The 13835-nt window shown below is 51.9% G+C and overlaps 1 protein-coding gene and 1 long non-coding RNA gene across 2 annotated transcripts in view; both read left to right on the top strand.

The window, feature by feature from the left end:
• LOC140418149 (uncharacterized) overlaps positions 1-13835 on the top strand; it is a 1069702-nt gene that overhangs the window by 58119 nt on the left and 997748 nt on the right. The window lies entirely within an intron of this gene.
• LOC140421342 (solute carrier family 12 member 6) overlaps positions 1-13835 on the top strand; it is a 200983-nt gene that overhangs the window by 50157 nt on the left and 136991 nt on the right. The window lies entirely within an intron of this gene.

Below are 13835 nucleotides of genomic sequence, written 5' to 3'. Positions count from 1 at the left end.
CCCTGAGAGAGAGAGGGGACTGAGAGACACCAGTCAGTGTACAGATATCTCCCTGAGAGAGAGAGGGGACTGAGAGACACCAGTCAGTGTACAGATATCTCCCTGAGAGAGAGGGGACTGAGAGACACCAGTCGGTGTACAGATATCTCCCTGAGAGAGAGAGGGGACTGAGAGACACCAGTCAGTGTACAGATATCTCCCTGAGAGAGAGAGGGGACTGAGAGACACCAGTCAGTGTACAGATATCTCCCTGAGAGAGAGAGGGGACTGAGAGACACCAGTCAGTGTACAGATATCTCCCTGAGAGAGGGGGTACTGAGAGACACCAGTCAGTGTACAGATATCTCCCTGAGAGAGAGAGGGGACTGAGGGACACCAGTCAGTGTACAGATATCACCCTGAGAGAGAGAGGGGACTGAGAGACACCAGTCAGTGTACAGATATCTCCCTGAGAGAGAGAGGGGACTGAGGGACACCAGTCAGTGTACAGATATCTCCCTGAGAGAGAGAGGGGACTGAGAGACACCAGTCAGTGTACAGATATCTCCCTGAGAGAGAGAGGGGACTGAGAGACACCAGTCAGTGTACAGATATCTCCCTGAGAGAGAGAGGGGACGGAGAGACACCAGTCAGTGTACAGATATCTCCCTGAGAGAGAGAGGGGACTGAGAGACACCAGTCAGTGTACAGATATCTCCCTGAGAGAGGGGGGACTGAGAGACACCAGTCAGTGTACAGATATCTCCCTGAGAGAGAGAGAGGGGACTGAGAGACACCAGTCAGTGTACAGATATCTCCCTGAGAGAGAGAGAGGACTGAGAGACACCAGTCAGTGTACAGATATCTCCCTGAGAGAGAAGGGACTGAGAGACACCAGTCAGTGTACAGATATCTCCCTGAGAGAGAGAGGGGACTGAGAGACGCCAGTCAGTGTACAGATATCTCCCTGAGAGAGGGGGGACTGAGAGACACCAGTCAGTGTACAGATATCTCCCTGAGAGAGAGAGAGGGGACTGAGAGACATCAGTCAGTGTACAGATATCTCCCTGAGCGAGAGAGAGGGGAGTGAGAGACACCAGTCAGTGTACAGATATCTCCCTGAGAGAGAGAGAGGGGACTGAGAGACATCAGTCATTGTTCTGATATCTCCCTGAGAGAGAGGGGACTGAGAGACACCAGTCAGTGTACAGATATCTCCCTGAGAGAGAGGGGACTGAGAGACACCAGTCAGTGTGCAGATATCTCCCTGAGAGAGAGGGGACTGAGAGACACCAGTCAGTGTGCAGATATCTCCCTGAGAGAGAGGGGACTGAGAGACACCAGTCAGTGTACAGATATCTCCCTGAGAGAGAGGGGACTGAGAGACACCAGTCAGTGTACAGATATCTCCCTGGGAGACAGAGGGGACTGAGAGACACCAGTCAGTGTACAGATATCTCCCTGAGAGAGAGGGGACTGAGAGACACCAGTCAGTGTACAGATATCTCCCTGAGAGAGAGAGAGGGGACTGAGAGACAACAGTCAGTGTACAGATATCTCCCAGAGAGAGAGAGGGGACTGAGAGACACCAGTCAGTGTACAGATATCTCCCTGAGAGAGAGGACTGAGAGACACCAGTCAGTGTACAGATATCTCCCTGAGAGAGAGAGGGGACTGAGAGACACCAGTCAGTGTACAGATAGCTCCCTGAGAGAGAGAGGGGACTGAGAGACACCAGCCAGTGTACAGATATCTCCCTGAGAGAGAGAGGGGACTGAGAGACACCAGTCAGTGTACAGATATCTCCCTGAGAGAGAGAGAGAGGACTGAGAGACACCAGTCAGTGTACAGATATCTCCCTGAGAGAGAGGGGGACTGAGAGACACCAGTCAGTGTACAGATATCTCCCTGAGAGAGGGGGGACTGAGAGACACCAGTCAGTGTACAGATATCTCCCTGAGAGAGAGAGGGGACTGAGAGACACCAGTCAGTGTACAGATATCTCCCTGAGAGAGAGGACTGAGAGACACCAGTCAGTGTACAGATATCTCCCTGAGAGAGAGAGGACTGAGAGACACCAGTCAGTGTATAGATATCTCCCTGAGAGAGAGAGGGGGGACTGAGAGACACCAGTCAGTGTTCAGATATCTCCCTGAGAGAGAGAGGGGACTGAGAGACACCAGTCAGTGTACAGTTATCTCCCTGAGAGAGAGGGGACTGAGAGACACCAGTCAGTGTACAAATATCTCCCTGAGAGAGAGGGGACTGAGAGACACCAGTCAGTGTACAGATATCTCCCTGAGAGAGAGAGGGGACTGAGAGACACCAGTCAGTGTACAGATATCTCCCTGAGAGAGAGGGGACTGAAAGACACCAGTCAGTGTACAGATATCTCCCTGAGAGAGGGGGGACTGAGAGACACCAGTCAGTGTACAGATATCTCCCTGAGAGAGAGAGAGGGGACTGAGAGACACCAGTCAGTGTACAGATATCTCCCTGAGAGAGAGGGGACTGAGAGACACCAGTCAGTGTACAGATATCTCACTGAGAGAGAGAGAGGGGACTGAGAGACACCAGTCAGTGTACAGATATCTCCCTGAGAGAGAGAGAGGGGACTGAGAGACATCAGTCAGTGTTCTGATATCTCCCTGAGAGAGAGAGGGGACTGAGAGACACCAGTCAGTGTACAGATATCTCCCTGAGAGAGGGAGGGGACTGAGAGACACCAGTCAGTGTACAGATATCTCCCTGAGAGAGAGAGGGGACTGAGAGACACCAGTCAGTGTACAGATATCTCCCTGAGAGAGAGAGGGGACTGAGAGACACCAGTCAGTGTACAGATATCTCCCTGAGAGAGAGGGGACTGAGAGACACCAGTCAGTGTACAGATATCTCCCTGAGAGAGAGAGGGGGACTGAGAGACACCAGTCAGTGTACAGATATCTCCCTGAGAGAGAGAGGGGACTGAGAGACACCAGTCAGTGTACAGATATCTCCCTGAGAGAGAGAGAGAGAGGGGACTGAGAGACACCAGTCAGTGTACAGATATCTCCCTGAGAGAGAGAGGGGACTGAGAGACACCAGTCAGTGTACAGATATCTCCCTGAGAGAGAGAGGGGACTGAGAGACACCAGTCAGTGTACAGATATCTCCCTGAGAGAGAGAGAGGGGACTGAGAGACATCAGTCAGTGTACAGATATCTCTCTGAGAGAAAGAGGACTGAGAGACACCAGTCAGTGTACAGATATCCCCCTGAGAGAGAGGGGACTGAGAGACACCAGTCAGTGTACAGATATCTCGCTGAGAGAGAGAGGACTGAGAGACACCAGTCAGTGTACAGATATCTCCCTGAGAGAGAGAGGGGACTGAGAGACACCAGTCAGTGTACAGATATCTCCCTGAGAGAGAGGGGACTGAGAGACACCAGTCAGTGTACAGATATCTCCCTGAGAGAGAGAGAGGGGACTGAGAGACAACAGTCAGTGTACAGATATCTCCCAGAGAGAGAGAGGGGACTGAGAGACACCAGTCAGTGTACAGATATCTCCCTGAGAGAGAGGACTGAGAGACACCAGTCAGTGTACAGATATCTCCCTGAGAGAGAGAGGGGACTGAGAGACACCAGTCAGTGTACAGATATCTCCCTGAGAGAGAGAGGGGACTGAGAGACACCAGTCAGTGTACAGATATCTCCCTGAGAGAGAGAGGGGACTGAGAGACACCAGTCAGTGTACAGATATCTCCCTGAGAGAGAGAGAGAGGACTGAGAGACACCAGTCAGTGTACAGATATCTCCCTGAGAGAGAGGGGGACTGAGAGACACCAGTCAGTGTACAGATATCTCCCTGAGAGAGAGGGGACTGAGAGACACCAGTCAGTGTACAGATATCTCCCTGAGAGAGAGGACTGAGAGACACCAGTCAGTGTACAGATATCTCCCTGAGAGAGAGAGGGGACTGAGAGACACCAGTCAGTGTACAGATATCTCCCTGAGAGAGAGAGGGGACTGAGAGACACCAGTCAGTGTACAGATATCTCCCTGAGAGAGAGGGGACTGAGAGACACCAGTCAGTGTACAGATATCTCCCTGAGAGAGAGGACTGAGAGACACCAGTCAGTGTACAGATATCTCCCTGAGAGAGAGAGAGGACTGAGAGACACCAGTCAGTGTACAGATATCTCCCTGAGAGAGAGAGGGGGGACTGAGAGACACCAGTCAGTGTACAGATATCTCCCTGAGAGAGAGAGGGGACTGAGAGACACCAGTCAGTGTACAGATATCTCCCTGAGAGAGATAGGGGACTGAGAGACACCAGTCAGTGTACAGATATCTCCCTGAGAGAGAGAGGGGACTGAGAGACACCAGTCAGTGTACAGATATCTCCCTGAGAGAGAGGGGGGACTGAGAGACACCAGTCAGTGTACAGATATCTCCCTGAGAGAGAGAGGGGACTGAGAGACACCAGTCAGTGTACAGATATCTCCCTGAGAGAGAGAGGGGACTGAGAGACACCAGTCAGTGCACAGATATCTCCCTGAGAGAGAGAGGGGACTGAGAGACACCAGTCAGTGTACAGATATCTCCCTTGGAGAGAGAGAGAGAGGACTGAGAGACACCAGTCAGTGTACAGATATCTCCCTGAGAGAGAGGGGACTGAGAGACACCAGTCAGTGTACAGATATCTCCCTGAGAGAGAGGACTGAGAGACACCAGTCAGTGTACAGATATCTCCCTGAGAGAGAGGGGGGACTGAGAGACACCAGTCAGTGTACAGATATCTCCCTGAGAGAGAGAGAGAGGACTGAGAGACACCACTCAGTGTACAGATATCTCCCTGAGAGAGAGGGGACTGAGAGACACCAGTCAGTGTACAGATATCTCCCTGAGAGAGAGCGGACTGAGAGACACCAGTCAGTGTACAGATATCTCCCTGAGAGAGAGAGAGGGGACTGAGAGACACCAGTCAGTGTACAGGTATCTCGCTGAGAGGGAGGAGACTGAGAGACACCAGTCAGTGTACAGATATCTCCCTGAGAGAGAGAGGGGACTGAGAGACACCAGTCAGTGTACAGATATCTCCCTGAGAGAGAGAGGACTGAGAGACACCAGTCAGTGTACAGATATCTCCCAGAGATAGAGGGAACTGAGAGACACCAGTCAGTGTACAGATATCTCCCTGAGAGAGAGGGAACTGAGAGACACCAGTCAGTGTACAGATATCTCCCTGAGAGAGAGAGAGAGAGAGGGGACTGAGAGACACCAGTCAGTGTACAGATATCTCCCTGAGAGAGAGGGGACTGAGAGACACCAGTCAGTGTACAGATATCTCCCTGAGTGAGAGAGAGGGGACTGCGAGACACCAGTCAGTGTACAGATATCTCCCTGAGAGAGAGAGGGGACTGAGGGACACCAGTCAGTGTACAGATATCTCCCTGAGAGAGAGAGGGGACTGAGGGACACCAGTCAGTGTACAGATATCACCCTGAGAGAGAGAGGGGACTGAGAGACACCAGTCAGTGTACAGATATCTCCCTGAGAGAGAGAGGGGACTGAGGGACACCAGTCAGTGTACAGATATCTCCCTGAGAGAGAGAGGGGACTGAGAGACACCAGTCAGTGTACAGATATCTCCCTGAGAGAGAGAGGGGACTGAGAGACACCAGTCAGTGTACAGATATCTCCCTGAGAGAGAGGGGACTGAGAGACACCAGTCGGTGTACAGATATCTCCCTGAGAGAGAGAGGGGACTGAGAGACACCAGTCAGTGTACAGATATCTCCCTGAGAGAGAGAGGGGACTGAGAGACACCAGTCAGTGTACAGATATCTCCCTGAGAGAGAGAGGGGACTGAGAGACACCAGTCAGTGTACAGATATCTCCCTGAGAGAGGGGGTACTGAGAGACACCAGTCAGTGTACAGATATCTCCCTGAGAGAGAGAGGGGACTGAGGGACACCAGTCAGTGTACAGATATCACCCTGAGAGAGAGAGGGGACTGAGAGACACCAGTCAGTGTACAGATATCTCCCTGAGAGAGAGAGGGGACTGAGGGACACCAGTCAGTGTACAGATATCTCCCTGAGAGAGAGAGGGGACTGAGAGACACCAGTCAGTGTACAGATATCTCCCTGAGAGAGAGAGGGGACTGAGAGACACCAGTCAGTGTACAGATATCTCCCTGAGAGAGAGAGGGGACGGAGAGACACCAGTCAGTGTACAGATATCTCCCTGAGAGAGAGAGGGGACTGAGAGACACCAGTCAGTGTACAGATATCTCCCTGAGAGAGGGGGGACTGAGAGACACCAGTCAGTGTACAGATATCTCCCTGAGAGAGAGAGAGGGGACTGAGAGACACCAGTCAGTGTACAGATATCTCCCTGAGAGAGAAGGGACTGAGAGACACCAGTCAGTGTACAGATATCTCCCTGAGAGAGAGAGGGGACTGAGAGACGCCAGTCAGTGTACAGATATCTCCCTGAGAGAGGGGGGACTGAGAGACACCAGTCAGTGTACAGATATCTCCCTGAGAGAGAGAGAGGGGACTGAGAGACACCAGTCAGTGTACAGATATCTCCCTGAGCGAGAGAGAGGGGAGTGAGAGACACCAGTCAGTGTACAGATATCTCCCTGAGAGAGAGAGAGGGGACTGAGAGACATCAGTCATTGTTCTGATATCTCCCTGAGAGAGAGGGGACTGAGAGACACCAGTCAGTGTACAGATATCTCCCTGAGAGAGGGAGGGGACTGAGAGACACCAGTCAGTGGACAGATATCTACCTGAGAGAGAGGGGACTGAGAGACACCAGTCAGTGTACAGATAAATCCCTGAGAGAGAGAGGGGACTGAGAGACACCAGTCAGTGTACAGATATCTCCCTGAGAGAGAGAGGGGACTGAGAGACACCAGTCAGTGTACAGATATCTCCCTGAGAGAGAGAGGGGACTGAGAGACACCAGTCAGTGTACAGATATCTCCCTGAGAGAGAGAGAGGGGACTGAGAGACATCAGTCAGTGTACAGATATCTCCCTGAGAGAGAGAGGGTGACTGAGAGACACCAGTCAGTGTATAGATATCTCCCTGAGAGAGAGGGGACTGAGAGACACCAATCAGTGTACAGACATCTCCCAGAGAGAGAGAGGGGACTGAGAGACATCAGTCAGTGTACAGATATCTCCCTGAGAGAGAGAGAGGACTGAGAGACACCAGTCAGTGTACAGATATCTCCCTTAGAGAGAGAGGGGACTGAGAGACACCAGTCAGTGTACAGATATCTCCCTGAGAGAGAGAGAGGGGACTGAGAGACCCCAGTCAGTGTACAGATATCTCTCTGAGAGAAAGAGGACTGAGAGACACCAGTCAGTGTACAGATATCCCCCTGAGAGAGAGAGGACTGAGAGACACCAGTCAGTGTACAGATATCTCCCTGAGAGAGAGGGGACTGAGAGACACCAGTCAGTGTACAGATATCTCCCTGAGAGAGGGGGGACTGAGAGACACCAGTCAGTGTACAGATATCTCCCTGGGAGACAGAGGGGACTGAGAGACACCAGTCAGTGTACAGATATCTCCCTGAGAGAGAGGGGACTGAGAGACACCAGTCAGTGTACAGATATCTCCCTGAGAGAGAGAGAGGGGACTGAGAGACAACAGTCAGTGTACAGATATCTCCCAGAGAGAGAGAGGGGACTGAGAGACACCAGTCAGTGTACAGATATCTCCCTGAGAGAGAGGACTGAGAGACACCAGTCAGTGTACCGATATCTCCCTGAGAGAGAGAGAGGACTGAGAGACACCAGTCAGTGTACAGATATCTCCCTGAGAGAGAGAGGGGGGACTGAGAGACACCAGTCAGTGTACAGATATCTCCCTGAGAGAGAGGGGGACTGAGAGACACCAGTCAGTGTACAGATATCTCCCTGAGAGAGAGAGGGGACTGAGAGACACCAGTCAGTGTACAGATATCTCCCTGAGAGAGAGAGGGGACTGAGAGACACCAGTCAGTGTACAGATATCTCCCTGAGAGAGAGAGGGGACTGAGAGACACCAGTCAGTGTACAGATATCTCCCTTGGAGAGAGAGAGAGAGGACTGAGAGACACCAGTCAGTGTACGGATATCTCCCTGAGAGAGAGGGGACTGAGAGACACCAGTCAGTGTACAGATATCTCCCTGAGAGAGAGGACTGAGAGACACCAGTCAGTGTACAGATATCTCCCTGAGAGAGAGGGGGGACTGAGAGACACCAGTCAGTGTACAGATATCTCCCTGAGAGAGAGAGAGAGGACTGAGAGACACCACTCAGTGTACAGATATCTCCCTGAGAGAGAGGGGACTGAGAGACACCAGTCAGTGTACAGATATCTCCCTGGGAGACAGAGGGGACTGAGAGACACCAGTCAGTGTACAGATATCTCCCTGAGAGAGGGGGGACTGAGAGACACCAGTCAGTGTACAGATATCTCCCTGGGAGACAGAGGGGACTGAGAGACACCAGTCAGTGTACAGATATCTCCCTGAGAGAGAGGGGACTGAGAGACACCAGTCAGTGTACAGATATCTCCCTGAGAGAGAGAGAGGGGACTGAGAGACAACAGTCAGTGTACAGATATCTCCCAGAGAGAGAGAGGGGACTGAGAGACACCAGTCAGTGTACAGATATCTCCCTGAGAGAGAGGACTGAGAGACACCAGTCAGTGTACCGATATCTCCCTGAGAGAGAGAGAGGACTGAGAGACACCAGTCAGTGTACAGATATCTCCCTGAGAGAGAGAGGGGGGACTGAGAGACACCAGTCAGTGTACAGATATCTCCCTGAGAGAGAGGGGGACTGAGAGACAACAGTCAGTGTACAGATATCTCCCTGAGAGAGAGAGGGGACTGAGAGACACCAGTCAGTGTACAGATATCTCCCTGAGAGAGAGAGGGGACTGAGAGACACCAGTCAGTGCACAGATATCTCCCTGAGAGAGAGAGAGGACTGAGAGACACCAGTCAGTGTACAGATATCTCCCTGAGAGAGGGAGGGGACTGAGAGACACCAGTCAGTGTACAGATATCTCCCTGAGAGAGAGAGGGGACTGAGAGACACCAGTCAGTGTACAGATATCTCCCTGAGAGAGGGAGGGGACTGAGAGACACCAGTCAGTGTACAGATATCTCCCTGAGAGAGAGAGGGGACTGAGAGACACCAGTCAGTGTACAGATATCTCCCTGAGAGAGAGAGGGGACTGAGAGACACCAGTCAGTGTACAGATATCTCCCTTGGAGAGAGAGAGAGAGGACTGAGAGACACCAGTCAGTGTATAGATATCTCCCTGAGAGAGAGGGGACTGAGAGACACCAGTCAGTGTACAGATATCTCCCTGAGAGAGAGGACTGAGAGACACCAGTCAGTGTACCGATATCTCCCTGAGAGAGAGGGGATACTGAGAGACACCAGTCAGTGTACAGATATCTCCCTGAGAGAGAGAGAGAGAGAGGGGACTGAGAGACACCAGTCAGTGTACAGATATCTCCCTGAGAGAGAGAGAGAGAGAGGGGACTGAGAGACACCAGTCAGTGTACAGATATCTCCCTGAGAGAGAGGGGACTGAGAGACACCAGTCAGTGTACAGATATCTCCCTGAGTGAGAGAGAGGGGACTGCGAGACACCAGTCAGTGTACAGATATCTCCCTGAGAGAGAGAGGACTGAGAGACACCAGTCAGTGTACAGATATCTCCCTGAGAGAGAGAGGGGACTGAGAGACACCAGTCAGTGTACAGATATCTCCCCGAGAGAGGGGACTGAGAGGCACCAGTCAGTGTACAGATATCTCCCTGAGAGAGAGAGGGGACTGTGAGACACCAGTCAGCGTACAGATATCTCCCTGAGAGAGAGAGGGGACTGAGAGACACCAGTCAGTGTACAGATATCTCCCTGAGAGAGAGGACTGAGAGACACCAGTCAGTGTACAGATATCTCCCTGAGAGAGAGAGGACTGAGAGACACCAGTCAGTGTATAGATATCTCCCTGAGAGAGAGAGGGGGGACTGAGAGACACCAGTCAGTGTTCAGATATCTCCCTGAGAGAGAGAGGGGACTGAGAGACACCAGTCAGTGTACAGTTATCTCCCTGAGAGAGAGGGGACTGAGAGACACCAGTCAGTGTACAAATATCTCCCTGAGAGAGAGGGGACTGAGAGACACCAGTCAGTGTACAGATATCTCCCTGAGAGAGAGAGGGGACTGAGAGACACCAGTCAGTGTACAGATATCTCCCTGAGAGAGAGGGGACTGAAAGACACCAGTCAGTGTACAGATATCTCCCTGAGAGAGGGGGGACTGAGAGACACCAGTCAGTGTACAGATATCTCCCTGAGAGAGAGAGAGGGGACTGAGAGACACCAGTCAGTGTACAGATATCTCCCTGAGAGAGAGGGGACTGAGAGACACCAGTCAGTGTACAGATATCTCACTGAGAGAGAGAGGGGACTGAGAGACACCAGTCAGTGTACAGATATCTCCCTGAGAGAGAGAGAGGGGACTGAGAGACATCAGTCAGTGTTTTGATATCTCCCTGAGAGAGAGAGGGGACTGAGAGACACCAGTCAGTGTACAGATATCTCCCTGAGAGAGGGAGGGGACTGAGAGACACCAGTCAGTGTACAGATATCTCCCTGAGAGAGAGAGGGGACTGAGAGACACCAGTCAGTGTACAGATATCTCCCTGAGAGAGAGAGGGGACTGAGAGACACCAGTCAGTGTACAGATATCTCCCTGAGAGAGAGGGGACTGAGAGACACCAGTCAGTGTACAGATATCTCCCTGAGAGAGAGAGAGAGGACTGAGAGACACCACTCAGTGTACAGATATCTCCCTGAGAGAGAGGGGACTGAGAGACACCAGTCAGTGTACAGATATCTCCCTGGGAGACAGAGGGGACTGAGAGACACCAGTCAGTGTACAGATATCTCCCTGAGAGAGGGGGGACTGAGAGACACCAGTCAGTGTACAGATATCTCCCTGGGAGACAGAGGGGACTGAGAGACACCAGTCAGTGTACAGATATCTCCCTGAGAGAGAGGGGACTGAGAGACACCAGTCAGTGTACAGATATCTCCCTGAGAGAGAGAGAGGGGACTGAGAGACAACAGTCAGTGTACAGATATCTCCCAGAGAGAGAGAGGGGACTGAGAGACACCAGTCAGTGTACAGATATCTCCCTGAGAGAGAGGACTGAGAGACACCAGTCAGTGTACCGATATCTCCCTGAGAGAGAGAGAGGACTGAGAGACACCAGTCAGTGTACAGATATCTCCCTGAGAGAGAGAGGGGGGACTGAGAGACACCAGTCAGTGTACAGATATCTCCCTGAGAGAGAGGGGGACTGAGAGACACCAGTCAGTGTACAGATATCTCCCTGAGAGAGAGAGGGGACTGAGAGACACCAGTCAGTGTACAGATATCTCCCTGAGAGAGAGAGGGGACTGAGAGACACCAGTCAGTGTACAGATATCTCCCTGAGAGAGAGAGGGGACTGAGAGACACCAGTCAGTGTACAGATATCTCCCTTGGAGAGAGAGAGAGAGGACTGAGAGACACCAGTCAGTGTACAGATATCTCCCTGAGAGAGAGGGGACTGAGAGACACCAGTCAGTGTACAGATATCTCCCTGAGAGAGAGGACTGAGAGACACCAGTCAGTGTACAGATATCTCCCTGAGAGAGAGGGGGGACTGAGAGACACCAGTCAGTGTACAGATATCTCCCTGAGAGAGAGAGAGAGGACTGAGAGACACCACTCAGTGTACAGATATCTCCCTGAGAGAGAGGGGACTGAGAGACACCAGTCAGTGTACAGATATCTCCCTGAGAGAGAGCGGACTGAGAGACACCAGTCAGTGTACAGATATCTCCCTGAGAGAGAGAGAGGGGACTGAGAGACACCAGTCAGTGTACAGGTATCTCGCTGAGAGGGAGGAGACTGAGAGACACCAGTCAGTGTACAGATATCTCCCTGAGAGAGAGAGGGGACTGAGAGACACCAGTCAGTGTACAGATATCTCCCTGAGAGAGAGAGGACTGAGAGACACCAGTCAGTGTACAGATATCTCCCTGAGATAGAGGGAACTGAGAGACACCAGTCAGTGTACAGATATCTCCCTGAGAGAGAGGGAACTGAGAGACACCAGTCAGTGTACAGATATCTCCCTGAGAGAGAGAGAGAGAGAGGGGACTGAGAGACACCAGTCAGTGTACAGATATCTCCCTGAGAGAGAGGGGACTGAGAGACACCAGTCAGTGTACAGATATCTCCCTGAGAGAGAGAGAGGGGACTGAGAGACAACAGTCAGTGTACAGATATCTCCCAGAGAGAGAGAGGGGACTGAGAGACACCAGTCAGTGTACAGATATCTCCCTGAGAGAGAGGACTGAGAGACACCAGTCAGTGTACCGATATCTCCCTGAGAGAGAGAGAGGACTGAGAGACACCAGTCAGTGTACAGATATCTCCCTGAGAGAGAGAGGGGGGACTGAGAGACACCAGTCAGTGTACAGATATCTCCCTGAGAGAGAGGGGGACTGAGAGACACCAGTCAGTGTACAGATATCTCCCTGAGAGAGAGAGGGGACTGAGAGACACCAGTCAGTGTACAGATATCTCCCTGAGAGAGAGAGGGGACTGAGAGACACCAGTCAGTGTACAGATATCTCCCTGAGAGAGAGAGGGGACTGAGAGACACCAGTCAGTGTACAGATATCTCCCTTGGAGAGAGAGAGAGAGGACTGAGAGACACCAGTCAGTGTACAGATATCTCCCTGAGAGAGAGGGGACTGAGAGACACCAGTCAGTGTACAGATATCTCCCTGAGAGAGAGGACTGAGAGACACCAGTCAGTGTACAGATATCTCCCTGAGAGAGAGGGGGGACTGAGAGACACCAGTCAGTGTACAGATATCTCCCTGAGAGAGAGAGAGAGGACTGAGAGACAACAGTCAGTGTACAGATATCTCCCAGAGAGAGAGAGGGGACTGAGAGACACCAGTCAGTGTACAGATATCTCCCTGAGAGAGAGCGGACTGAGAGACACCAGTCAGTGTACAGATATCTCCCTGAGAGAGAGAGAGGGGACTGAGAGACACCAGTCAGTGTACAGGTATCTCGCTGAGAGGGAGGAGACTGAGAGACACCAGTCAGTGTACAGATATCTCCCTGAGAGAGAGAGGGGACTGAGAGACACCAGTCAGTGTACAGATATCTCCCTGAGAGAGAGAGGACTGAGAGACACCAGTCAGTGTACAGATATCTCCCTGAGATAGAGGGAACTGAGAGACACCAGTCAGTGTACAGATATCTCCCTGAGAGAGAGGGAACTGAGAGACACCAGTCAGTGTACAGATATCTCCCTGAGAGAGAGAGAGAGAGAGGGGACTGAGAGACACCAGTCAGTGTACAGATATCTCCCTGAGAGAGAGGGGACTGAGAGACACCAGTCAGTGTACAGATATCTCCCTGAGTGAGAGAGAGGGGACTGCGAGACACCAGTCAGTGTACAGATATCTCCCTGAGAGAGAGAGAGGACTGAGAGACACCAGTCAGTGTACAGATATCTCCCTGAGAGAGAGAGGGGACTGAGAGACACCAGTCAGTGTACAGATATCTCCCCGAGAGAGGGGACTGAGAGGCACCAGTCAGTGTACAGATATCTCCCTGAGAGAGAGAGGGGACTGTGAGACACCAGTCAGCGTACAGATATCTCCCTGAGAGAGAGAGGGGACTGAGAGACACCAGTCAGTGTACAGATATCTCCCTGAGAGAGAGGACTGAGAGACACCAGTCAGTGTACAGATATCTCCCTGAGAGAGAGAGGA

The sequence above is a fragment of the Scyliorhinus torazame genome, chromosome 5 (genome assembly GCF_047496885.1).
Source record: "Scyliorhinus torazame isolate Kashiwa2021f chromosome 5, sScyTor2.1, whole genome shotgun sequence".
Taxonomy (NCBI): Eukaryota; Metazoa; Chordata; class Chondrichthyes; order Carcharhiniformes; family Scyliorhinidae; genus Scyliorhinus; species Scyliorhinus torazame.
The sequence above is the reverse complement of the archived record's forward strand: the minus strand, read 5'-3'. Positions and strand labels throughout refer to the sequence as shown.